This window comes from Centrocercus urophasianus, unplaced genomic scaffold (assembly GCF_019232065.1).
Source record: "Centrocercus urophasianus isolate 14NV4802_14NV808 unplaced genomic scaffold, USGS_Curo_1.0 seq_40, whole genome shotgun sequence".
NCBI lineage: Eukaryota > Metazoa > Chordata > Aves > Galliformes > Phasianidae > Centrocercus > Centrocercus urophasianus.
The window spans coordinates 3254799-3282294 of record NW_024884978.1 but is presented as its reverse complement, the minus strand read 5'-3'; the positions used below and the strand labels follow the sequence as shown (position 1 = coordinate 3282294).

At 45.5% G+C, this 27496-nt stretch overlaps 1 protein-coding gene across 1 annotated transcript in view; it reads left to right on the top strand.

Annotated features, from left to right (window-relative positions):
* Positions 1 to 19906: 19906 nt before the first annotated feature.
* Positions 19907 to 27496, top strand: part of RAB11FIP4 (RAB11 family interacting protein 4) — a 56347-nt gene continuing 48757 nt past the window's right edge. Inside the window, exons 1-2 of the mRNA XM_042832946.1 lie at positions 19907 to 19968; positions 20290 to 20378. The gene's annotated coding sequence lies outside the window, so the exon portion shown is untranslated. The remainder of the gene's footprint in view (positions 19969 to 20289; positions 20379 to 27496) is intronic.

Here is a 27496-nt window from a genome sequence, read left to right as displayed (position 1 = left end):
TACATCTGTGATACATGCCACTTACCCACTGTAGTACAGTACTGTGGTGTTATTCCAGTGCATGCCATAATCAAAACATTGGTTCTGTGACAGAGCTGGTAATTTAACACAACTCTCCTGAGAGCTGAGCTGTTTCTTCAATAACAGAGGCTTATTTTTGTATGGCAGGAGGTGCTGGGAGGAGTGAGTGTGAATGTACACGTGTACAGCATCCAGACCACTTCAGCATGGAATCAGCCTTATTAATTACTTGCCCTCCTTTCTTGATAGAGGATTTACTTAACATTTGACCTCCTTTAATGTAATCCAGCAGCCTAAGTTGGCTTTCCCTAGGAGATGAGTGTGCAGCTCTTTATTTGGGCAGAATTCCCTTCATGTGTGCTCATGCTGGAGCAGGGTCAGCAGCTCCTGCTCAGGGTAAGCCTTGGTCTTCTAGACAGGAGCAGTCTTCCCATCCTTGTCATTGAGTGTTTTATATGCATTGCAAGAATTCTGCTTTAGTGAGGGCAACAGTATGTATGAGATCTTGAGGGACTGTTCATCACTGCAAAAAAAAAGCCATTGTAAGTGGATGGAAAACCAGCTAGGAAACATAACGCCCACCTTCAGGCATTTTGTTATAGACAAGGCCTCCTGGGCAGATATTCAGGAGAGAGAAAGAGGTTCTCAAAATTGTCAGCTTGAGACCAGAGTCTGGTTCAGGGAGGAGTTACTGATATATGCAGCAATAGAAAATAGTTGGAGGTACTGACTTCCTTCCATCCAAATACCCACATTCCTGCCCTTGCTGCTCTCTTTCCTGATCCCTGTGCTCTGAAAGCTTCAGTCTCACCTTCCCTCCAGGGCAGCTTCCTGGCTTTATGGACCCAGTGGTGCTCCATGCTGTTGTCTCTCCTGAAAGAAGTTGCTGGTGTTGCTCTGGTTTTGAAGGAGGAAGACCCTGGGGCAGTAAATGCCAAGCTATGTTTGCAAAATTCCATGAATGAGCAGTCAGTACATGCAGCATAAACTGTCATGAAAGCACAGCATGGTGTGTTCTTTGAGAACAGCATCGTATTATATTCTTCTTCAAGCAGGTAATTTATTCGAGCAGTGACAGATTGTCTGGTCCATCTGAGGCACTGGCCTGCAACTCAGGCCTGCGTATGGCTGCCACAGATTCCCTTTGCTGTCAATGTGTGGAGTCTCCAAGCATAAAACGAGCTATCAGACCACATCTTAGTGCGCTGTGTTCGGTTTGAACGGCAGGATGAGAAACCTTGAGAGGCAGAAGGCTGTACCTGCTGCTATACAGCTGCTCTTCAGGCTTTAGTCTGCAATTTTTGTCCTTAAATTAAAAGTCTATATAGTATAGGTACACGAGAGGGTAAAATGGAAAGCTTCTCAGAAAGCTTCCTTCTTTCAGACTTTCAGCATCCCACCTTGCATTTCATACACAGAGCTTTACTGAGCCTTATCACTGAAAAGCAAACCACATCCCTGTTACTGAACTGCTTTAGGAGAGCTTGCAGATGCCACGTGAAAGAAATGGTGTCCCAGGAGATGCACACAGATCAAGCTGTGGTTTCTTGGGGCTGGCATGCGTTTAGGTGTTAGGGGTGGAAGGGCTCCTCAGATCCAACGCTGCGCAGTGAAATGCAGCTGGGTGAGGGCCTTGTGCTGTAAATCTCCTGTGCTTTCTGCATGCTCTCACCTCTTGATTGTAACTCCTTTAAGACGTCTTTATGTTGGAGAAAAATAGATACAGGCACTTTCTTTTTCTCAGTTTGAGAGAAGGCAGCAGTAGCTGCTCTGAGTCTGAGAGCAAAACTGCACTGTAGAAGATCGGGCAAATGCACAGCAATCAGCTTTTGCCTATTTAGGGATTTCACAAGGGATCAATAAATTGTCAAAAGCTTTTAAACTGATTAACTGTGAAACAAAGAAGAGTCCAGGAGAGTGTCTGTTGCTTTGTTGGTTTTGGTTTTTTTTTGGAAGGGATTTAGTTAGCTTAGAAATAATGTTTTGCTCTGTGTTACACCTATAGTATCAACCAGATATAAGGATGGAGAGTATAGCATGTACTGTAACATGAAGCTCCACTGTTCAGCTTCTAAGGCAGAGAAGAATGTATTTCATATGCATACAGGCTTTACATTTCACCTACACAAGTTCTGGCTAATTATTCCCTTTAATGTCTTTCTCAGTGTACATCAAAGGACAGTGTAGATTTGTGTCATTTTATACGATGAGAACTTGCTCCTTTGCTGTTTTAATGATGCATTCCTATATGGGGGAATGGCTCGTGAGGTGGGAGATGGAAGTACGAGGGGGCTTCTGAGCTATTGCATTGCTCAGCGTTATCCTCTGGGCATCAGCAGTCCTAGCTCTGTGCTCCACCACTGCCTGCTCAGCTGTGCTTCCCTCGTCTTGATGTCAGTGCAGTCAGCTGCTGAACAGACCTGTCAGCCTCGTTTCATACTTGGTAATTATCCCCCCATCAGGTGGTACTTGCTGCACATTCCTCCTCTGCTTTGCTGGGGAAGGATGCTTCCTCCTAGCCACGCTTTTCAGAAAGGTGAAGCATCTTTCTTTTCAGCTAAGTGGAAGATTGTTCCTTTAATCATACCTTTCAGCCTGATGTTTGTCATCTTAACTAATGTGTCTCCCTGTGCCAGATTCATCCAGTACTCAGTCCTCCTGGGATTTCTGTCAAAGCATTAATTTGCTGTGAAATTTCTTTCATTCAGTTTAATTTCAGGACTGCTACTTAGGCTTTTGCATTTGAGATCAGATCTCATGACCTAGATTTCATCCTCTCTGTCTGTGAGCATTCAAAAGGCCAAGCGTGCTCCCTTTTAACAGCTGGGTTCAAAAGTGATTTTGGGAGAGTGGGCTTAGAACTGAGGATGTCCCAGTAGTGCTGTGTGGGGCAGCCCTCTGCTGGGTCTGTGATCTTTCCTGTTTGAAAGTTTGGTGTGAAACACAGCAGTGTGTTCTGGCTGCATGTGTATGGATAGTTTTATGCACGGAGGACAGAAAGTAATAATGGAAGCACGTGGTCAAGAGAAGAGACCAAGTGTAACCCCTGCTTTTTGTCTTTGAGGCTGGATATCCAACCTGTAAGGATTCTGCTGTCAAAACTGGGTGGTACTGTGTCTGGGGAGTCTGTGGTTGCACTTGGCCACGTTCCTGATAGAGTACCAGAATACAGCTGACAGAAAAGGGCCTTGTTCTGATCTTGCATATTTCTCATGTAGTTTTTCCATCCTGTTGTGATGCAGCAGCTGACGCTGCGCAGGCACTGGAAGCACAAGACACCGTATCTACAGACTCTTCTGCCATCCATCAGCCCGTATGTGAGAAGTTCTCACTTCAAATCACTCTTGCACAGCCTGGAGAGTACCTGTGGCGGTGGCATTAGCTTCAGATTCTGGTTCGGTCTATTTTCTGTAGCTTCGTTTTGGCTTTGGGTGCTGTTTTCTCATAAGTGAGAGGAGCTGGCACGGGGCGTGTGAGGTTTGTGCTGAGCCCTGCGGGACAGCTCAGCCTCGCTCAGTTCTGCCATCCCTCTGCAGCCCCCTCCTGCTGCTATCTGTCGTATCGTGCCTGCTCTTTGTATCGTGCCTGCTCTTTGTATCGTGCCTGCTCTTTGTATCGTGCCTGCTCTTTGTATCGTGCCTGCTCTTTGTATCGTGCCTGCTCTTTGTATCGTGCCTGCTCTTCGCATGCGACTGCACCTCAATTGGAGTGTGACTGCAGATGTGTCAGCAAGGAAGGCGCTGAGAAAGAGTTGGCTCAGGAGCCGGTGCTGTTTGCCCCACCTCTCCCCAGTTTTCCTTTAAAGTGATAATTATTCCTGGAGCAGATCCCATTTGGCTGATGTCTCACAACTGGAGGCCATGAAAACTGTTATTTTGTGGAAGTTCCCTTTATGTTCTGGTGGGGATGATCACACACACCACAAGCTGCAGAGAGGGAGAATGGTTTTTTTTTCTGATAATGAATCCATGCTGCATCACTTGTAGATAAGGCAGCTGCAACCCAAACATCTTCCTTTTCATTTAAAGGCAAAGCTTGCTGCGCCCACATGACCAACTGCATCTCTTGAGATCAGACTGTTTTGTGCTATATTTGACATGTGCTAATGGATGAGACAATTCGTTTCAGCTTGTCACAGCTTTTGCTAACAGCCTTATTTTTACAGAAAGACGTGGTTTCAGTTCTGGTAGAAGTGGAGGAGAAGGTGTTAATGCAGCCCTGTTTATTTTAGCAAGTGAGTGAATCAGCGTTCTCCTACGGTTCAGCACATTAACTCTTTGTTTCCAGAACAACACCGAAAAATCACTGGAGAGCCAACAGATGGCTCTGGCATATTTTTAGCCTTGCTCTCTGTTCCCATGGTATTCCAGACTGTGTGGGATTCCCCATAGACTGTTGAAGCATCGGTGGGCACAGCCAAACGTTTTGTTTTGCAACACAGCATCAAAGGGAAGGAGGCAAATGGCCTTCTGCTCACGTTAGCTCTCTTGAAGTAACTTGAGTGAGAGCTTCTCACATATGGGCTGATGGATGGTGGAAGAGTCTGTGGAGATGCTGGTCTTGTGCTCCTGGTGCCTGCTCATTGTCAGCTGCTGCACTGCAGTAGGATGGACAAACTACGTGAGAAATAGAGTTGTAGTAGTATTGTCTGTAGCAGCAGCTGGTGCAGTTACCTCTGCCTGCAGGTTGGATTTGGAAGAAGATGCAATTCTGCATCCTTGAACTAGAAAAGCCAGTGAATGGACTCTCTTGAATTCAATCAGTTTTTTGCACTGCAGCCACAATAGATGGATTTGGCAAGATTAGGAATTAATTCAAAGTCGAGGCAAGACTTTAGCAAATTGCTTACATTGTTTAGGACATTGTCCCAGGATCATCCTTCTAGCTGGTAAAATGGGTGTTCCAAGATAAAGCAGGAGCAGTAACAACAGCTGCTGCTTGCACAAAACTTACTGACAAGTCGACTTTCGGCTCGAAGCCCGCTGGTAAAGCACTGAGGGACTGAAATCAAAATTCAGAGCAAACGTAAAGCCATTGTTTCCAACAGTGATGTGTGTTCCTGCATGTGTTGGGATCAGACAGCAGCTGATGGAAATTCGTGATGCTGTTTGGAGTGGCATGAGTAATTTATGAGACACAGTCTGCTGGTACTGATGGGCCGGGGCAGGATGTTTGTGAGACCTGTGGTTCCTAAATGCAGGCCCTCCACAGCTTGCCTGTGTGACATGGGGACACACTTCATGGGCGTGAAGGCAGGTTCAGAGAGAGCACCAGGTTGCCTAGCATGGTGTCCTTAAATGGCAGCAGCACAGCTTTCAGCCCCCTTGCACTGAGCAAGGGAAACGTCAGGGTTGGTGCATCTTGTCTTCTCAAAAAGTCTCAGATAAGCGGGAGTGGACTGCTTCCTTTTTGTAGTTCTCATAGGTAACCAGCCGTGCTGATAGAAATGTGTGCCTAGTTTCTATTTTGAGCTTTTAGTTTGTGGTTAATGGCTCTTTGTTTTCCATCTACTGGACCAGTGTCCTTTACAACCTGCCATTTTCTGTTTGCACAAATCCCTATGCCTAGTAATGAATCAGCTCCTGGTCTCCCTTTTACTGCGAAAACTCTTAGCCTGGTTGTACGATGCATTTCCACAGCCCTTGAATGTTATGTCTGTTCTCTAATCTTTCTAGATTTTCAGCATCTCTCATGAAAATGTTAATAACACAACTGTGCTAGTATGGTCTCTATACTGCAAGATAAAACATTGTACTCATCTTACCCTCCTTTCCAGAATTGCCAGAATTTAACAGAGAATCCTCATTCCTTTTGGAATCTGTAAATCCCAGACAGTCAGAACGCAGTCCTCCTCTATGTAGATGTGAACAGTTACTTCTTTTCCTTCACTTACGTATCCTTTTCTGTTTGTGCCCTTGCGTAGCAGTGCTTGAAACATATTCTGTCTGTGTGGACTTGGCTTACAAAGCTAACCAAAAGAGTATCAGACTGCACTGCTATTATTTATCAGTCAGAGGGTGGGAACAATCCTACCAACCGGCGGTGAAGATGCTGCTGTTCCATAGCAGTGTGTTCCTGTTGCCCAGGAGAGGTTCAGACAAGGTATTGGGAAAAAATTTCTTTGCTGTGAGGATGGCCAGACGTGGAACAGATTTTTTAGGCAGGTGGTGGATGATGCCACTGCCCCACACCTGTCAGTGTTCAAGAGGCATTTGGATAATACCTTTAATAATACGCCCTAGCTTTTGGTTAGCCCTGAAGTGGTTGGTTGGACTCACTGTTAGTAGGCTCCTTCTGCCTGAACTGCTCTGTTCTGTCAGCCTGTGCAGCTCAGATATGGCAGGCTGGTTTTAGTAGCAGCCCTTTCAATGGAGCTCATTCCTAGCTAGGTTCATCATGTTGGGGCTTCATGTAAGCAAGAAAACGGTGAAGCCTGTAACGAACATTGTCTCTAAAGATACTAGGCTGCGACTTGCTGGAGGCTGGATGTCTGCAGCTGGCACAGGGCAAAGTAACAGAGGAATGTGCTGTGCATCCCTGAGCTGTGCCCCCTGGCAGTGGTGGTGAAACAAACAGCCCCGTGCAGCGGTCCCTGGTGGGAGAGGACACTGAAGCCCTGAAGTCCGTTCAAATTGAAGTGAGTACAGTTCTGCTGCCTCCTCTGTAAATTGCGTGGCAACCTCTAATTCCTCCCTGCAGCATTTACATGTGTAATCTCCTTTTGCTGGAAGTCTTTGTAGGCTTTGAACAAACGCTTCTGCTTCAGGAGATCCTGCCCAAATGTCGCTGCTGCAGCACGGTCTGACCTTTCCTGCCAGCACTTGTCTTGCCAATCCTGCTGCTCCCAGGTGCTCCCTGCGCGCACTACAGAGTGAGACGTGCTCACGGACTCCTGCAGTATGAAGGCAGGCTGCTGAATTATCTATTTCAAATGGCCTCTTCTAGCTGTGACTTGGATCCTGCTGAAAGGTTTTAGTGGATGGAGCCAGTGTGGGGGCCCTGAGAAGTAAATTGCAGCTAATTCTAACAGATTTTCTTGGTGTGAATAAATCTCCTCTGGGCTAGCTAGTTCTTGAAGAAAATTAGGGGAGGTCAGTAGAGGTCTGAGCTGCTTCTTGCCTGGAGATGGCAGCAGGATTGAGGTTCTTGTAGGAAAGTCTTTGCTGCAAAATAATGCCTCTCTGCTTTGGCAGCATGAGTACAAGAGCTGGGCAGGAGTCCTATTAGGGCTCCTTGGTCAGGAGGTGCCCATACATGAGGCTCTTACCTACAAAGTGTGTGCCACAGCACCTTGCCATTCACCTCTGTGTGGCAGCCAGAGCTTTTGAGCTGTTAATGTGCATCTCTGCCACGGTCTGTGCTGATTACAAAACTGCTCCTTCACTCTGAGCTCTGTCCCTTTTCTCAAGGATTTTTTTCCTTCATCATAGAGGCTCTTTATGTCATTCCTTGGCTGTTCATGTTTATCAGAAGGCAACGGGGAAAACATCACATTGCAGTGCACTCAGAATAGCTGGGAAATGCAATGGAGAGGAGGCGAATGCTTTGGCTGATTACACAGAAAGGATAATCACCCATTCATCCACACAAACCAAACAATAGGGACAAAGGGTATGATTTTCCCCAATTGTTTCCCAAGGCAGAAAATGATTTATTTTTTCTCTTTGAGAATACTGGATGTCTACCGAGGAGCTCATTAGAGACCCTTGCAGCTGCCAGAAGAGCTGGATAGGCTGTTGAGCATTCAGCTAATTTCTGTCCCCGTTCTTCTCTTCATACAATGAAGAAAGAGTTTGCAATCCAGGCCTTGCTTGTGCTGACCCACACGGTGGGGGATTGCTCTGTGTTGTGGTGCAGAGAAGAGTTTCTGGCTCCAGCTCATCTCAGTGATCTATGATGCTCAGCTCTGGAGTGCGTGGCACGTTCCCCATAGGCATTGCAGCAACCACATGGTTGTTTCAGCACTGCATTTTGGCAGCAGTTGGTGTTGCAGTCCTTTGTCCTTTGCAGAGGGATCTGCACAGGAGGCAGAGCCCAGCACTGCCTGAAGGTGCAGGACCTCAGGAGTCCAACTGCATCCATGGCTGGTGCGTCCCATTCGCTACAGGGCTGAAACACTGCTGCTTCTGTTTGCTATCAGAGTGCTGTATCTGTAAGCCCATGGGGCTGCTGACTGCAAAGAAGGTTTTAATGTTGTGCAGCCCAGCTGTTGGACTGACAAGCCCTTAACCTTCTCAGGGCAATAAATAAGTGCTATAACTTCTTCTGATTAATTGCTGGGAGCCAACCCCTTCTGAGAAGGCTAGAACATTATTTTTCCACAAAGTGGAACAGAAGGATGGTTGGCACAATATGGACAGCGGAGAAGATTTAGAGGTAGCTGTGATGGTGTTGCTTATTTGGCCATAGCTTGAAACTGCTGAATTTTAATGCCTTCAGTCTGGAACTAACTGGAAAGTGCTGCTTAAACCATGTAGTGGATTTTGCTTTTGTTCTGACCCCAACAGGCCCTGTCTGATGGTCCTCTTAGGTGTTGCAGATAAGATGGTCCCTGCAGCGAAGAATCTCAGAAAACAGCTGTTAAACGTGCTTGATCGAGTGCACTAGGGTCTCAAAGCTGCACAGCTACACAGGGCTTTATGTTCTGTGCACGTGTGTGCATTAGTGCTCTAACTGTATGCAGCTACCTACCTAAATATAATCCTAGCTGATGAAAATCCTCGTATCCCTCGGCCTCTGCTGGGCGCTGTGTTGGTTAGCGCTGGCTGAGGATGCGAGCAGTACTGGCATTGATCCCGTGGGCTGTTCTGTAAGTTCTTCATCTCTCCTGAACTGATGTCAGTTATTTGCATTACAGAATCTAATTGAGAACCTGCCAAATTGGATTTGGGGGAAACTGGAGACTGAAGCACTTTGTTTAGGTGATAATTTCATTTACTGCTAAGACAGTGCTCAGACCTAAAAATGAATATATTCTCTGTTCCTCCATAACAAACACATCTGGGCATATAGTATCTCCTTTCATTTGATTAGAAAACGTAATTCTATGTGACTGAGAAACTGGTGGACTAAAATCACTGGATCAGCTTTCGAAAATGCACTTAGCATACCAGGCTTGCTGGGAACACCCAGTGACACTGCTGTGCTGTGGCACAATATTAAATTGTGCAGAGGCTTCCCAGCTGCCTGCAGGAATCTGTATTAAAACGTAAAAAACAGTTTGTTGCCTCTTAGCAAGAGACCTACAGGAAATAGGATTCTCCAGAGCAACCCTGCAAGCATCTGAAATGCTATTTACTTGCATAGCAACAATGGGAGCTTGCCATTTGTCAGGGAGAGTTATGGGCTGGTCTGTAGCCCAGAGGACAGGTGTCTGATCATCTGCTGCTGCTGTGTCTGTGAGGAGATTGATGCTCAGCTGGTGGCCACTCCGAGGTCTTCATCATTGTCCCTGGGATGGGGCTGTTACACCAACTGCCACATCTGTGTGTGGTGCTCAGGAAGATTTTTCAGCTCTAAAATCTTGCTGCTGCCAGCCTCAATGGCTGGTGTGATTGTGCTGCTTTCAGTGCATCCAAAAATAGTCTGAAGAAAGGAATTTCTGCTGCTGCTTCATCTTTCTGTAACGTTTATGCTGTCTGTTAAGGTGAGCAGGATAACGGTGACCCTGCTTTCCAGTAGTGAGCCTGTATCTGTTTAATTGGATTCAGGAAGGATTTCCAGCTGGTCTTGCATGCATTAAACTCACACTGTGGTTTCTGGTGAAGTGCCCACCTTCTGGAAGCTTTGCTGCTGATGGGAACTGCAGAGCCCTACATGCATGTTGTGTCTCGAGGGATGAGCAAGGTGTTCATTAGGACAGGTGTGTTTGTGGCTACAGGACCTGCAGCCCAAATGTCTGTATCTGCAGGGAACTGTGCCAGGTCTTTGTTATACATGGATTCTGCTTGATGTTTTGTCTGCCTGTATTGTATATTGAGCTGTATTTCATGTGTATACAAAATGAGATATCAGTGGGAAAATCCCTCTTGTCCCATCCAGAGAGGAGCCAGGCCTCGCAGGGCACGAGTCTGGGCTTTGTTTGGATGCCTCCAAAATGAAAGCAGACAGTCTGAATTAGCCAGGAGATCGGTGGGAAGGAAGGTCTCATGGCTCTTTGAATGTAAAATGTGAATCTTTTTGACGATCCAGAATAAAACATCATGACAGAATTTATGGGTTGAGAGGATGATGTCTAAAGTCTGTGTCTGAATGGAGATCAAAGTTGCTCATCTGGGATATCTTGTGGTTCAGCCCTCCTGCCTAGAATAAAATGTCTCAAGCAAAGACTTGGAGGGAATGTACTCTTTTATCTTCCACACCTGCCATCCACTGTACTGTTAATTTACTGCTGTGTCAGTGGTGGTACCCAGCCTTCATCCTGAGCAAGGAAAGCCACTGGGATTGTCTCCTATTGCTCTATTTGAATTCTACAATGGTACTACGGGGTGTATGTTATCAATAAAAAGCAATTGTCCGGTTGCTGATATTTTTGTGACATTGGTTTCTGATAGTGACCCTGCCTGCAGAGTTTTTCATTGCCTGTTATCTGTGTGACAGCATCACTGTTCTGTTCCATGCACAGCATCCAGCAGTGGTGTGGGGTGGATGAAGAGCACCATGCAGCAGAGCTGGGGAGATCTTCTGCTGTGCTGCTGGGACTTGAGGGACAGGAAACATCCTGCAAGGAGCAGAAGCTGTTGTGTTCTGAGGAATTGCATCTCACTGTCCCAAAACCTTTGTTAGCTGTAGATTTGCATATCTTAAGTGAGGCTTTTGGCTAATTGAAGCATTTATTAGCATATAGAGAACTTAAAAACACAGAGAGAATCTGAAGGAAGGAAGAGGCATTATGTGCACACATTGCTGCTCTATCTGCAGGGCTTTAAGAAACTGCTAGGTTTCTGCTAGCATGTTTATAAAACAGCAACACAGAACATTGAGAAATTAGGTCACCTGGATTCGTTTGTTGCATATCTTTCCAGCTGGGCTTTTGCTGTTGTGCAGGCTGACATCTCTGAGCTCGTGCTGGAGTTACCAGGATGGCACTGCACCCCACAGTACCTGTTGTTCTCACCTGCTCCTCTCATCTGGGCTGCGCTCTGTGCGGTCAGAGTCCAGCCAAGATCTCAGCAGTGCTGCTGATTGGGCAGTGAGAGGCTGTTGGTGTGAGATGTGAAGGCACAGGGATAAGAGGGGCTTGTACAGTGCCATCAGCAGATTCGTGATGGGAGAGCGGCCAGCTGGGTGTCCCAGCACAGACCCACCTCTCTGGGCTGCTCTGCCTCTCTCCTGGTTTTCCCTCTTCAGCTCTGTGTTTCTGTGGAAAGCCTCGCTTCCTTTATTCCAAACATCACAACGCAACAGCCCCTCCTGTCAGACTGCTTTTCTCCCTCTTCATCAGCATCCCCAGGAAAAATCTGCCAGACCTTCTTTGGGGCAAATGCCAATTTGGTGGCTGTGTTTGAATTCAACATAATCTCATTTTACAGTGAGTAGTGATCTGAACTGCTAAACTGTGAAGCTGAGATGATAAGCAATAACTGCATTGCTTGGCTGTACTGAACACATCACAACTTTTTTTTTTAATGTTCGTGTATTTTCCTGTTCAGACTTGTGCCGTCTGCTGTGGCAAGGGAGTTTTTGTTTGATTCCAAGTGGCCAAAGAGCGTTGACTGTTTTTGTCTGGATTCTTCAGGGAATGAATGGGCTGTGCATATCCTTTCTCCTTCCCCTGTAACTTTTGATGGAGTGGAGCTCAGAAAGGCTTTAACTTGTTAACTATATAAGCAATGAGGGCCCCAGGGGGAGCAGACCTATTAGCACTGTTCATTACAGATGACAGGTGAGGTCACACGGCTGCCCCCTGTTATACACTCCAGGTCCGTGTGGAGGAGTACTGATGTGTCCCACGTGTAGAAACTTTGGTCAGAGCATTCTTGACACGGATTATCCAATTGTAAGACCTGATTTCTGCTTGCAGAGTGGTTTGAAGGATTCAAGCAGACACTGCAGTTGTTCTGTGGAAGTTACAGACCAGTGGGACAAAAGGTGGTTCACCAATATCAATGTGCATTTTTATAATCTTTTCTTTCAGGTGGAAAAACTGGCAAAGTACTTGGACCCAAATGATTTGGGAAGAATCAATTTTAAGGACTTCTGCCATGGAGTTTTTGCTATCAAAGGTATGTGCATGTTTCTTAAAAATAACCCACTTCAGTGCTACCAATGTTTCTCTGGTTGCAGGAAATGTAAGGATCAAAGCCAGTACGTCAGCTAGGGAGCAGCAGGATGCTTTCCTGCTTCACACAGGCACAAACAGTTATAATCCCCAGCAGTCCATGTTGGCTTTCTTTTTTCGGTCTTTTAGGAATTAGAAAATAAAAACCCAGAGCTGAGTGTGTTTCTGAGCTCTGTGTTTGTGAGGATTGCTGGGTGACCCCTTCAGTGAGAGCTGAGTGTTCCTGGCCACGTCACTCGTGGTGTAGCTGGTGCTGCTTGGTGCAGCAGTGCAATTATGCCTTATCTAAGACTGGCTGATGTTTATGCAGCAGAAAGCAGCACGGCTGGACTGGCTGCTGCTTCTCTTGACTGTGATCATTTGTAGTGACAGTAGGGCAACTCTGGGAACAGAGCCAGTATATTTTTGCTTCTTGAGCAATTCATGCATCACTGGTGAGCAGTGTTAGAGTTCCTGCATGCACAGATGCTTGTATGTTGGTTTACTGTTAATTTTTCAAAGCAGATGTGATGTGGACATAGCAGGAAAAAATAGCAGAAGAAGGAGTAGCCTTATGGTTGGCAGGCAGCACCCAAGTCTGATGCTCTCAGGTTCTGCTTCTGCTGTTGATTTACTTAGGGAAGTTAGGAAACCCTTGAGCATTAATTTCCCTACTAGAAAATTTAAGACTGTTGTACTTTTCTTATCTGCAAGGTACAGCTGCTTCATGTTTTCAGACTACCTAGGTGCTTGTATTGGAATTAAGAGTTAATTACAGGCTGGACATGTTAAGGAGCCTGGAAGGCAGAGACCACTTAGATCAAACCATCTCCTTTGTTCAGAAGGCACAGGCACTGCTGTGCATTTATAGCATTGCCAAAGGACAGTGGGGCGAACGGCAGAGAGACTTCAGTTGTTTTAAGTCTTCTAGCCTCCCATAGCAAAATAACTCAGTCTGTCCTTTTCCAGACACCTGGTATGTCCTTAGTGAATGCAGAATGCCATCACAGCTCCCGTGCTTCGCTTCAGAGGCAAAGGGAATGTCACAGCAACTGCAGCCTGGTTGGGAGGAGCCCTCTGGAAAGTCTGCTGCAATTAAACTCTTATGAACCATAATGATGCAAGAATGCGGCACCATAGCCACGTTAATTAATGTTTATGGTAACAGAGGATAGTGTGTAATTATGTGAAGTTAGTGAGAAGTTGCTCATAGTCCGTGTGCATGGAGGCACCTCCCAGGGTGATATTGATGTATTTGACAGGAGGCACTGAAAAGCCCTAAAGAAAAGTTAACGCATTGATGTATAAACTCTATAGCCTGCACTAGACATTCTCCTTTTCTAAAAGCAAACAGGGTTCTAGGTTAAAGAATACACAAGCTCTGTGCACCTGTTAACCCTCTGTAATTCACAGTCTAAAGATGTGCTCCTGGTTCACTCCTCCCCCCTGCTGCATTTGAGCACATCTGTTCTGTAATAGAAGTGCCCTTGTTCTCAGTAAATAGGAGCCAGTGGGCATTAGCCTCAGTGAAGGAACGGGCATCTGCATTTCCTTTACTGAGAGGTGGACAGCGTGGGCATATTGTGACTTAGCAGACCTCCACCCCTGCTCACCTTGTGGGAATGGGTCACACATGTCCTCAGGTCTAGCCCTGCAAAAATATGGCTGAATCAAATACCCTGGAATATACCGTACTCACAGTTTATCAGTACCTTAAAGTTCTCATGTGGAGCATCTTATGATACGCTTGATGGCTGTTAGTGTGTGAACAGACACAGAGAAATCTTCCAATTCTGCAGCATCACGTGGAGCTGTCTTAGCACACCGTTAGCTTTGTCAGCACTCAGTGTCAGTGCCAAGTGCATGTATTTGCAGGAGCAGTTGCATCTATTTCTGATAAGACATTGTTACGTGTGCTTTCGTAGCATCTCTTAAGAAGATCTGGCTCTATTTTCACAGTATGAGCAAGTCGTATTGGTCTTTAGTTAGAAGTTATGCTTTTTTCCCTTAGTGACAAAGTGGTTATGTTGAAGTTTGAAAAAAAGGTATTTCTGCCTTTCAGGATGGGAAGCTTCCACCTCTTGTTTTTCAGTGCAGCCACATCCCAACGATAGCAGCAGACTTGTTATTGAACAAAAGCAATTAGTCTTGGCAGCAGCAGAGTATGACTGTGACTCTTCCCAGCCTATTGCAATTGCTTGGGGTAATCAGATTAGTAGAACAAAATTAGATGCTACTATAAATCAGTGTTTTTTTCAGTGACGGAGTATGAAGCTGTGTTATTCTTAGCTCATGAAGCCAAATGTCTAAAATCAAACTTTACTATCCTACTGCCTTGCCATATTTCTCATTTATGAGACTTCAGATTAAGTTATCTCACATGTACTTGCCTTAATGGTACACTGAAGAACCTTTTTGCAAAATACAGGGTTTTTTGGTAGTCCAATTTGTCTTGAATTGGTGTTTAAAACATCAGGCTTGAAGCGCCTAGAATAAATTCAAATCCCTTTCAGATCCAGGTATTGATCTTGGCTGAAAGCTAAATGCTGGAGCACAGTATCCAAACATCAGATTGTTCAGTGTCTGCTCTGTAACTGAGTGGTAGCAACTCCCTGCAAGGAGAAACCTCAAGCCCTGTGTCCCAAAACTGCACCTTGGCCGCTCTCCTGCGTAAACAGGGCACTGTTCTGTCTTGCACGGTAAAAATGCCAGGTGTTGTGGTGCTTTGCAAGTGGACATCTGGCCTTGCCTTCTCTTAGTGCTCCTGAGCTAGATAAACCTCATGGTGTGTGAGTCATGTACATCCACAGCAGTTGCTGGGACTCTCAGGTGGAAGAAACAATCTTCAGCTGCTAAACAGCAGGAACCATGGGGAAGGATGTGCTGAGGAGTCCCACTAACAGCAGGCATCTCCAGAAGTGATGGAGAGATCAGTTCCAAGTGGAGGTGTCAGAGTGGGGGGCAGAGGTGTGCTGGAGGAGCTCGCTCCTGCTGTGTCTCTGGTTGGAACACTACTCAGGTAGTCCTATTTATGGAAAGCTTTGCTTCTTTTTTGCTTGTCCTTTGTGGGTTAAAGCACTTTGCCTCAGCATTTGAATGGAACCCCTACTGTCTAGGCTATTTTCCCCATGCAATTAGGCTCTGCCAGCGCCAGGGACAGGCTTGCCATCAAATTTGAAGCTTTGAAGCAGTTTCACTTGAGTACCAGAGTATGACAGTTTTACTACTGCCTTTGCTATCTGCTCACTGCATGACTTTATTTCTAATAATTGCATTAGTCTGGAGAGCAATTGCCATCAAATAACACCTGTACCCTCTCACCTAGCAGCTGTGTCAAAGCCAGAACAGTGTCTGAAGTGGCACTGTGCAGGGATGTTGAGAGCAGCCAGAACATCATGCTCAGCCTGAATTCCCATTGATTTCAGCAGGGTCAGCATGGGATCCATTACAGTTTGCTCAGCAATGGCTGTTTTCGCTGTGCTGAATTTATTGCACCGTTCAGTAAATATTTTCGGCACTTGTAGTGCTTGAAGGTTTGAGTGGAACTATTATCTCTAATGTGCTCGAAAGGCTGCTAGGTTCTGCAGCCAGACGTGTTTGCAGGACCAGGCTCTTGGTCTGTCTAGCAGGATCTAATTTGGTTTGATCTGTGCTTTCTATTTTAAGATTTCTGTTGTCTTTCCAGTAGTCCCTCCGCTTTGATACTTAAAAAAAACCCAGCACTGTGACAAATGAAGGGCGAGCTCCCCCTGCTGACCCTGGTGTTGCAGCTCAGAGATGAGATGGTACCACGTGAATACAAATTAATGCAGAATCAGAAGAAAAAGGCGAATCTGTTCCAACTTAATAGCTTATTTTAACCACGAAAGCAGCAGTGACAGCTGTGCTGGACAATGACTTTCATAAGGGGAGAGGCTGGGCCACCTGCACTGGTACATGGGCTGGCTTTGGGGGGGGGCTGCCATGGGTATGATGAAGAGCTGAGCTCTGCTATTGTGATTAATGCCATCACTCTTTAATGAACACTCTTTAATGATGTGGTTTGTTCTTAAAAGTATCGCAGTTTTCTAAGGCTCAATCTGAAACACAAATGAGTCTCATACACCACTAAGGATACAGGGTAGGTGAAGTGAGAAGCTATCAGTCTTAGGAAAAACGCCTGAAACCAACTTCATTCAATTAGGTAATCAGATTTTATTTCCTATGGTATTAAAACAGCTTAATTGCCTGTGAAAATTGCCTGACACAGGACGGGTTAATTCTCCTTCTAGCTTTTGCAGGAAATCAGTTTGCTGCAATTGCACTTATTTGTGGCCAGAATATCTGTTTGCAAATTGAATGTTAGAGTGTGAAAAACTTTTTTTTCCTTTTCAGATGAAACTGAAGGCAAATTTGTAAAATGATGTGGGAAGGAAAATCATGTCTGGCATCCTGAGCAAACTGAAAATGTTAAAGGTTCTTCCCCTTCAGTGACTTGGAAAACGTTTGCATGATCTTTGCTTAGGGCTAAAGATGATCTTGTCCTTTCTCTGGGACAGGCAGCACTGTGTTTGAGAGTTTGCTAATCTTAGCTGGGTATTTTCAAGGGATATCTGTGTTTTCACAAGAAGAGAGGATAAATGATGTAGTGGTTATGGTATGACATACAATTCTTGTTCTGCAGCAGAATTTCCCTCACCAGAGACAAGTCGTGTCATTTTACTTCACTTTGCCTCTGCAAATAATTCCCACGTCACATTTTCTCCCTCATCCATCAGTGGCCAATGGAGCTGTGCTTACTTCTGTGTTTTTAACACTGTTAAATGGTTGGGGTTGTTTTGTTTTATCTGTGTTAAACTCCAATAATTTAGACAGAACTAGAATAGAGAGGAACTCGGTGTTCTGTTGGGTGAGAACTGAGAACATGGTGGTATGGTCAGTGCTGGCTCACCTCGCACCTGTCTGGCCAGAGAAGGAAATCCAGCAGCCCCACCTCCATCCTTCTGTGACCTGGTATTGGTGTTCACCTCCAGAGGTGAGGTTGTTTTGGATCTGTGTCACCCTTTATGTGATGTGCAGCCCTTCCGCAGGGTGTTCTCCACAGAGGGCAGCCCTTTGCAGAGCTGTGCTGATAAATATGGAAGGACTTGAAGCTGTTCTTGGGTTTGCTCTGTGCCTCTTCTACTGCCTCACTGACTGCAGTGGAGCTAGATCTGTTTGCCAAGTGCAGCCCAGAAATGTACACGAGGAAATTTTCCTAGCCACAGCAAGACAGACAGAATATTAAGCATGTTAAAATCTTGTGATGTAAGTAGGCATTCAAATAAAATAGCTCCAAACAGCCATATAAGTGGCTTTCAGTTTTATTGTTTTGTGGAAAATGAAATTACAGCAATAATAGAGCATTTCCGTGCAGGAGATCCTTAAAGTAGCCAGAAAATATTCCTTCCTTTATTTGCAATGGGTTATTTATGGACAGATTGTAGCCTTAAGTGCACAGTGCTGCATGGCTTGAAATATCCATCGTGGCAGTTCTGCAAGCAGAGCCAAAATGTTTTTCCTCAAGAGAGACGGTAGCAGCAGGAAGCACCCTGTGTGCCAGGCCAGAGCACTCCCTGAGCAAACTGCTGTCCAATGCCTTCATGTTTCTACACTGAGATTTGCCAGACTAAACCTTGATTTTTACTTTTTAATTTCCTTTCTGTCTGTGACACTTGAATTGAGCTCACCGCTGTATCCCAGGCTGCAAGCCAAAATATGCTAAGGTAATAAGAAGACACATACACTGTATTTGAGACTGCAGGTTAATACAGGCCCCTCTTTATGTTATGCCCCTTGGAGTACTTGCAAAATTATCATTCAGATAAGGGAAGCAAAAGGTGAGATGTTTTAGCACTGTTGCTGAAAAACACTTAGCAAGAACACTGATGTACTGACTGACAGTGTGCCAAACCCCACCTTGCTGGTGCTAAGGGTTGGGCCTTCCAGGGTTAAGGATTCCAGTTTGTGTCTTGGCAGGGGGGAAAGAGCAACAGAGAATTAATTCTTTAAATACAGTTCTAAACAGGAATAAAAACAGTGGCACAATCCTAAGCTTCTTGGTGCCAATGGGCATCTTTCCATTGATCTGATGGTTGCTGAATCAGGTCCAGATGACTGCAAGAGCGCAGTGATGTTTTAATTATTATTTTAATAATCCCAAAGGAAAAGGACCTCTCAGCATTTTTCTTTTCTCCTTTTTACCAGTTGTAATAACATGCAGATCTTCCCAGCACAATAAGGAGACCCAGGCTGTGATGCCAGCATGCCAACCATGCTAAGCAAACCTCTCTCATAGGGGAACATCAGCTGCTGTGCCCTCAAACATCTTCTTAACAAAAAGTCACCTTTACAGAGATTGTCTCAGATGAACCTACATCCTGAGCCTGTCAGTGTCGATAGAAATTCTGTCTGTGACTTCAGTGCAAGCAAGATTTGTCTCCATTTGCCAAACTGAGCTATGCCAAATTGGATTAAATGCCTGGTGATATTCTGGAAATGGATCAAAAGCTTGATTGGCTTCTGTGGTCCTGGACAGGACACAAAGCCCGTGCCAGGTGGCTGTCATGAGGAAGTGGGGAGAGCTGCCCCATGCTGGTCACAGGAGAAGGCTGAGGGAGGTGACACATTGCTTGTCTAGCAGGCTGAAATAAAGACTGACTGATTAGAGGTCTTCAGCTGGAAGCACTGCTAGTACAATTTCATTAGGAATATAAGGCTTAAATTTATGGCTGAAGGTATAACTGGGAATGTTTAGAATTGTGTAAACACATCCTCATTGCAGCAGTGTGCATCCACTGCTATGCAACTTTTGGCATTTATTTTCTTTCCTTCTGTCCTTTTGTGGAGGTAATTTGATGGGTACATGCCCCATATCACTCAGAGGCCGTTTAGCAGAGCAAGCTGTTCGTATCTGTAAAGATTGTCACAGTGAGTGCTGGCACAAAGCAATTTGATGAGTAATAAGCTTTTGATATTAATGTCAAAATGCACAAAAGAAAATCCTCTTCTGGAAGAGGACCAGAAAGTAACCTCAGTCAAGCACATGCTGACATACAAAATACTGAAACCAGGGGAAACAGATAGCTCGTACGTGAGTCAGAAATGTTTGGAGACAGACAAGGCAAGTCAAGTAGAAAGATGTCTTCTCAAGGCAAAATGTTTCATATCTTGTCTCTTTTCAGAAGGTCACAGCCAAAGGTATTGCGCTGAATAACTGCGGCTTCCAAGTGTGTGTGCATGCTGAGGTTTCACACAGTTTAGGCCCAAGGCTGTAAACTGGTTATTGTAAACTAACCTGGCCTGACACTGCTGCCTTCTGCAGCCCCTTCTGCATGCCAAGTGCAGTCAGTGGTAATTAACGTGGAATGAGACATCTGGTGATTTCAGTGTTTCTATATTTGTCTCAGGTTTTCAGATGAGAGAAGGACTGAAGGAAATGCAGGCATTGATTTTTCCAGCTGCTCATGTGGTTACCAAAAGCAAACACAAAAGTTGAAAGTCTTCGATGGCAGTGCATAAATGTTTGCTTGCCAAACACTGTGTGCCCTGTGACTGAGCCCTTTTTGAAGGGGAAATTGTGACATGTTGCCCAGTCCATCCCTTAGACAGGAGAGAATCAGAAGCAGCTTTGCTGACACTAACATCAGGTGGACACCAGTTAGCACCAGGTCTGTGAATCCTGAGCTTGGTGCTGGTCAGGGGTGGTCTTGATGCTGCAGAACAAGTCACTGAACCAAATGATGTCCAGCTTTCCATTTCCTTGTAGCTCAGAGCATTCGTGGTGAGTCAGCATCAGTGTGATGGTACCAATTTAGTGCCTCATGCTGGAGGCAGAGCTTTCTTTCAGCTATTTATATATATATTCCAGAGTTAACTTTCAAATTTCGCACATAAAGATTAGCTGTGACTCTGCTTCTTCCTTCATTGTGCATGTAATCTCTAGGAAGACAAACTCAGCCTGATCATTTGCTTTTGTTCCTATTTTCCAGGCTGTGAAGAGTTACTGAATGATGTTCTGTCCCCTGAAAACTCTGGGCCTCAGCACTATGAGCTGCAGTATGATGATTACTATTACCAGGTAAGAGGAGCATTAACTTTGTCTCATTGCGCTGAGGAAGTCTCAGGAGTGCTGTGTAGCTGGGTTGTTACAAATGCTGTTGTTTATGATCTGCAGAAGGGCTCTGAAGACTTGTTCACCTGTGAAGTTTGACTGATTTAATTAGATACAATCAGTGTTTTTCACTTGTGTGGTGCCAGCGAGCTTGTACAGGATGACTCCCTTCACAGCCAAGCAAATAGTGAGGCTTGTAACAGCAATGCTAATCAAATCCTAAATTCTCTGAGGCCAGCTGACAGTTACCCTGTGTGAAATACAGCTTAAATCAGTAGGGAAGACCTGTTAATAGTCGTGAATCTAGGAAGCAAAAGTCTACAGGTCAAGAGCTGCCCAGCTACTGAGCCGAGAAGCTCAGCAGAGGAAGCACCAATCACCATTGCAGCTCTGACACATCTGGCTGGAAAATCAGACTACAAAAAAGAGTTTCACGTTGACTGAAGGTGTGGAGAAAAGATTCTCCCATTACACACATACTTTGTGTGATGAAAATTTTAGTGAGTCGGTGTGGAAGAGATGGGGAACTGAGGCCAAACAACAAGCCTGAAATCCAAATGTGTCATGCTGGTGCCTTGGTTAGAGGTGTTAACAGTTGGACTGTGTGCAATGCCATAGCTGTGCATGCCTTCCCACAGCATGCATAGGAGAAATCCTCATTTCTACCAAGATCTTGATTTCCCATTTTCCTTGTACTCCTTCGTGTGTAGCTGGGTTCAGCACTTGAACTTAATTGCTGGAGCATGTGGTGGGAGGTGTAAACGCCATGGACCTTGTCCTTGGTCCATGTTATCTGCACTGCTTCATAGCAACACACAAAACAGTTTCCATTTTTTGGGCAGAAGGTAGAGAAATTGCCTCACCTCAGTGCAGAGAATGTCTGTCACAGGACTGAAGGACACCTCTGTGACTGCAAACAAAAGGGCAGAATTTGGCCACAAACATTTTTCATGGACAGAAGTTGCCTGAGCTTGCTGTCTCTTTTCACTCGATGAAGATGACAGGCTGGCTTTAGAACCTGGGTGGTAGAGGGCTGACAACACTGTGTCTGCTTGTTTCTGAAACCGTATTGTTTTGTAACTGGTGACATAGATACCCGCAATGCTGTTGCTTGGTAACCTTAATAGATACCATAAACCGAACTCCCTGTTTTGCAAGAGATGATAGAGACTATAAAATGCAAAGCAGTCTCTCTGCAAACACTAGATGTTTTCCTATTGCTGTGCAGATGTTGCTGGCTCGTTAGAAGGCAGGTGGCATGGCTGTTGGGTCTCTATTCCTCTGGGAGTTGCTATTAACCAAGGGCACACTGCAGAGAAGGTGCTTGAAGATGAGCTAAGAGACGTGGCTGCAAAGCTTCCCAGCAGCCAGAAGAGGTGGGAGCTGTGTTTGCTGCTAATGCTGAGAGCAGCTCTTGGCATTCCCTTTTGCATCCTAGATTTGTGCCTCTGGGAGAGGAACAGCTAACTGTCTGCCCACTTTGGGTCGATGCAGTGTTTGTGTGGCCTCTGAGAAGTGGTGGTAAGAGGACAGGAAATGATGCACGATGCTCCACGCTTCTCACAGCTCCTCTGCACAGCTCTGCCTTCCAGGAAGAGCATCTCGGTTACCTGCAGTTTCCAGGTATTTCAGGTGCAATTCAGAAACTGTTCACTAGATGTCAGTTAAGGGCTGAGAGAAGGCAGAGAACAGGCTGCGTTAAGGAGCCCCTCCTATGGGGAAGGAAGATGAGCTTTTCCGTAGAGGAAGTTTTCTGAGGCCTGGGTGGATTTGAGGTTATCTCTGAATTTTGTGCTGAGCTCCCAACGAAGAACTTGCTGAGAACATGAGCTCACTCTGTGTTTCCCAGGCCTTACTGAGTGTGAATTCCTGTAGTCGAGCTTATGGGCAGCTCCCAGTGGCACAAACTGCATTTGCCTGTTAATCTGACATTCATCCCAGTACAGCCTTTGCACGTCTGTCTAATTCTCAGGTGCAGCCAGGAGAAGGAGGCAGCAGAAGGACCATCTGCTGTGGTGGCACAAGTAGGTACTTTAAAGGGAATGATCTCTTTTATTGCACCTGAAAGGTTGCGCTTAGACAAAGGCAGATAGATACTGGGCTGGTTTGTTGGTATGCAGTCTCTCTGCATTCATGATGTGATTTAGGAGTGAGAAAAGGAAGAAGAGACGTAATCCTCATTTACATTATTTCTCCTCTCCTCTGCTGTCACTTTGACTTTCTCTCCATGGGCTTATTGCCTGTCCTGTAGCTTTCTGAAGTCCAAAGTGAAGCAGAAACCTGAGGAAGTGAAGGTAATGCCAAGAAGTGGGATGAGGTAGAGGCAGGAGCCACAGTAAGGTGCTGAACTCATCAGCCTGTTTGTGTATTTCAAGTCAAATGGGGGAAGATGAAACTGACAAACCTCAAGCCTTTAATTGAAACCAACTGAATGCAATTTAATTTAAATTGATATGCAGGATCCTCAGATACCAGTGGGACGTTTCATTTGACATTTTTTAAATGGTCTGTTTTTACCTATTTTTTTCTTTAGTGTAAACAAGAACAAAAACTGATGAGCTTTTAATATCTAAAACCTTTGCCCAAAACAGAAGGAGAAAAATATACTGTGTATGCAATTTAAACTGCAAAGGCCATTCCATGGAAGGTTTTTAATGGCCTATAATGAGAGGCTGTGTCAGGATGGTATTTCAGGCCAACACAGAACACTAAGCTCAGGTCTGTTGGGGTGTGATGCATAAATAGCAAAGAGCAGCAATTGGGTGTTACAGGATTCTCGTATTAAAGGGAAGTGTCTCACTCATCCCTGAGTCAGACTGCACACAGTATGTGAGTGCATGCAGAGAATAGGAAACTCCTGTCAGATTTGAAACAAAATGTTTGAGTCCCTGCTCTGCCATACATCCTTGGAGGCTCTTTCACAGAGGTAGAAAAAGAGTTTGTGAGATGCAGCTGTGCTGGGAGAGGTGGGTTAGGAGGGACTGGGAGCTTCTGCTGAGCTTTTCCTTGGGCTGCAGTGTCAGGAGATGAGGTGATCTGAGTTAGCACCTGCTTGTGCCGCTGCCAACCTTGTGCTTACACCACGGGGTTCTGGCACTATGCAGGAGAAGCTCATGTTACTACTGCTGCTGAAAGTCCTCTAGGATGTTAAGGAAGTGGTTATAAACACTAGGGAAGCAGGTCTCTTCTGCAACAAGCTACACAAGTTAGCAGCTGTAGAGCCTCTCGGCTCCAGGACCTGTGAATACTCCCACATTTCTGTGAGTGAATGGAGTCTGTTGATTTGGTATTTCGGGTCTGTATTGTGGTCTGTTTGAGGTACTGCATCAGCGAAGTGCTGTCAGTGTAATTTCTGTCTCTTAGAGCCCTTAGAGGGACAATAGAAAAATGCCCAGAGTGTGGCAGAAGCCAGTCTATCCACCCCAAATTCTTCCCACTGTTTGCTGTTGTAGCCAAAGCCAAAAGTCTGTGCAGGTTTTGCTCCATAGCAAGTTTCTGCAAGCTCCTCAGAGCCCTGGGCAGCCTTTGGAGATGAGAACCAACAGAAAGTCCACCGCTGAAGTATCTGAGTGAAAACCCAGACCCAGATTCAGGCAGCTCAAACAAAGCAAAGTGCCTGTGTCTCGCATTTCTGAACAGCTGGCTCTGGGCCCTGCTGGGCGCCTGGCCAGCTGGGAGCAGGGAACTGGGCTGGCTACATCCGCATCTCTCTGGCCAAGGTTTGTGTTGCAGGCTCAGGGAAAGAGTTGCCTGGCTTCAAGTGCTCTTCTGTCTCAGCTCCTAAGTCAGAGGAAAAGGGAATCGGCAAAAGGAGTTGGATTTTTCAGCACTTCACATGGCACGTTTTGGCTGTTCAGATTGGAGTGGCCATCCCCTGATTTGATAACAAGAGCAGGTTGAATGAAAGATTCGAGAGCCTTCTCCCAGTGAGACCAGGCAGCAGCATACCTCACCAGCTGCTTGTGAAGAGCAGGGTAGGTGTTCTTATAGATGAGGAATCCCTTCGTCTGAAATCTGTGCCCAAATGCTGTACGTGCAAACCAGTGGAAGAGCCTTTGTAAGATGCAATGATCCCAGGGTCCCTGTTTTAAACAAGACCATTTATTTCCTAGTCACTGGTCCTGTATTGAGCTGCTGTTTTCCTTTTTTTTTTTGCTGCTCACATCTGTCAATAAGAGTGACTCTGCCTGTTAACAAGGTGCAGAATGATTGCTGCACATCAGAGAATGAGCTGCCTTCTGTGTCCTGCATGTGTTCGCTGCCTGCCAAGTGATTAATTACACTCTATGAACAGCAGAAGAATTGTTGAAACATGACAAATAAATCGTGTTTGCCTCTGGGATGGATTTGGGACTACTAGCTGATCCACTTCTTTGAAAATATTTTCAGTAGCAATTAGGAGTCCCCCACCGGCTTCAGAAAAGTCAGAAGTCTGTTCTGCCCGGTTTGGGTGTTATCCACCATGGAAATAACAGTCAAGGAATTGTACTAGCTTGATGCCTCAAGTTAAACCAGATCTTTCCCAAAGAAAGCACCACACATCCTCCACAGCTTAACTGTTGATAAGGTTTGTTTTGTCTTTGGTGCAGACTTGGCAGGGCTGAGCCCCCAAGAAAATGTCTTTCCACGTGGATCACAAAGGGTCCGTGTGTGCCGGATGTACTGACCTCACTGTGCTTCCTTCTGGAAGCTGAGGCAGTTTGAGTGAAGGATATCAGATCTCCCATCTTAGCAGGAGCACAGAAGCGAAGTTGTGAAGTTGGAAATGTCTTCTAACCGATAGCAAATTGAAAAACACGACCTACGTGGTAAGGAGAAGCAGTGTTAAATACAGCAAATTGAAGCTTTATTTTTTTCTGTTTCTTATCAGCCTCCAGTTCTCTCCACCACCCACACGCTCTCAGTCATTCTTGGCTCCCCTTGTGCTTCTGGCATTGCAGATGCTCAGCGACTGCCTCCCTGTGCTGGGGGTTCTTGAGCTGTTCGTGCTGTGCAGCCATCAGCACAGAGCATGTTTGTCATTTGCTCCCCTTACCAAGGCGCTGGTGGGCTCTCCTGTCCTGCTGTCACTGTGGGACCCGTGCTGTGATTAGGGACAACCCATCCAAATGTCTCTCCTCCAGAAGCTGGAGGCTGGATCTTCGTTCCTGCAGTAATCAAAACTTAGGATGTCGATATATTCCAATAGTTCAGCTGGGGAAGTACTGCTCTGTCTCGCATCTCCCTTGGATGTGTTGATAGAGAAATCTGGCTTATGTTTGATGCTCCTAAATCTGCCAGATTCTCCTTCTCCTCAGCTTTTTATTGCATCCCATGGGACAAGAGTGCAGTCAGCATCTTCAGGGATGGCCTTCTGAGGGGCCCAGCCCAGGGACTGATCCCAGCCTCTGCTTCTCAGTCCCTGGTAAATCTAGGCCCACACCATGGCATTCTTTCTGAGGCGTTTGTTGCCTGAATTTCCTAGTGGAAGAGGTTTCTAAGCTCAGCTCTGTTTGAAATCTTCATAAAGCACAGCCATGCGGTTACAGGCAAAAATCTCCATGTTTCCAGGTAGGCTGAGGTAGGACTGTACATAGGTAATGGTGTGTCATCAGAGATTAGAGTTTAGTTATAACCTCTAAGGGCAACACTCAGCAGCTCTTTTTTCCTCTATTTTCTCTAGAGCACCAGAAAGCAATATTAACTACATCTGCCAAGAAACCCCCAGTGAACAATTACCAAGAGCAATGAAAAGCACAGCGTGCTTCTATTTGAGACTAATTTACATGGAAATTGCCTGCTTTCACCTGGCGATGTTCAGAATTATATTTTATATGCTTGTGCATACATACAAAGTGTTCTTGGTACAAAACACCTGCATAGAAATGCGTCTCTCTGGCTGCTCAGACTGACTGCAAGGGCTGTCCTGGTGAGCTGCTGTTCAGAGGAGGAGCAGATTTGCACTCGGGCTAAGGGAGATGTCCTCCAACAAAATAAATGCTGACTCCTCCAAAAGCAGCCTTAAAGGAGATTGTTTGAGGATGTTTTCTGTTTCAAAAGCAGTTTGAATTCTGTGATTTGGTGGAACATCACACACTGACATTTTTAGAGGAGAAATTACTTTTCCCTGGACTTGTTTCTGCTTGGTTGCTGTATTAAAGAGCAACCTTAAGGTTTGACCTTCTCATCCTGAGCTGGGACAAGAAAATGTTTTGAAATCTGGGTGCTCCCAGGCTGGGAGGAATGCTTTCCAATCCGTTCTTGCCATGCTGCTCCAGATTCAGTCCACAGGCTGAGGCCTGAAGGACCTGGGCTGGAGAGCTCGAATCAGCAAGGGAGCAAAACGTCACAATGTTGTTCCTGGCCCCAGCAGGGTTGTTACCTTGCACATCTGCACCTCGTGTTATCCACAACTGTATTTTGTGTAGTTAGTTCCGTTCTTAGCCCAGGTAGGGTTTTGTGTTCAAAAGCTTTACTATTTGAAAGCCTGTCACATTTCTCTCTGACAGAACCTATGTTTAAGAGACGTTTTCCATCTCATCTGTTCTTTCTTTCCAAAGTATTATCTTCAAGCTTTTCCTCTGCCCATTTTCTGGCTGAGCACATATTTGGGGGTGTTTTTTTTCTGGAATTGTCAGTTGCCATGGCAAAATGTTCCTCCTAGCCATGTTTCTCCATGGATAAACTAAGCTGGGCTCTTTGGGTAGAGGCTGGATAACATCTGAGAGCTGAAAGTTGATCTCTTTCTATCAGGAAAGTTGCATCCTATTGATTTAATCCTTCAGGTAAGCACGGATTCGGTTTAGTCCTTTTGTCCTTTTATTTGCTATGCTGAGAATCTATCCACATTAATTACCTGTATTGAATAAACCATTATTAATAGAAGCAAGAGAAATACTGTGACAGCACACGCTCTGCACTGCTCTCCTGTGAAGAAATACAGCTGCTCAGTCAGAGCAGTGAAGCTGTCCTGATTCTGATATACGGCCTTCTGGGGAATGTCAACATGTCTGTAATAAAAGTGGCCAAATGAGAGGTGGTGTACATAGCATTTGGGGGTTCTTGGCACTCGTGTGACGGATGAGGGTATCTTTGCCCTTCAGTTC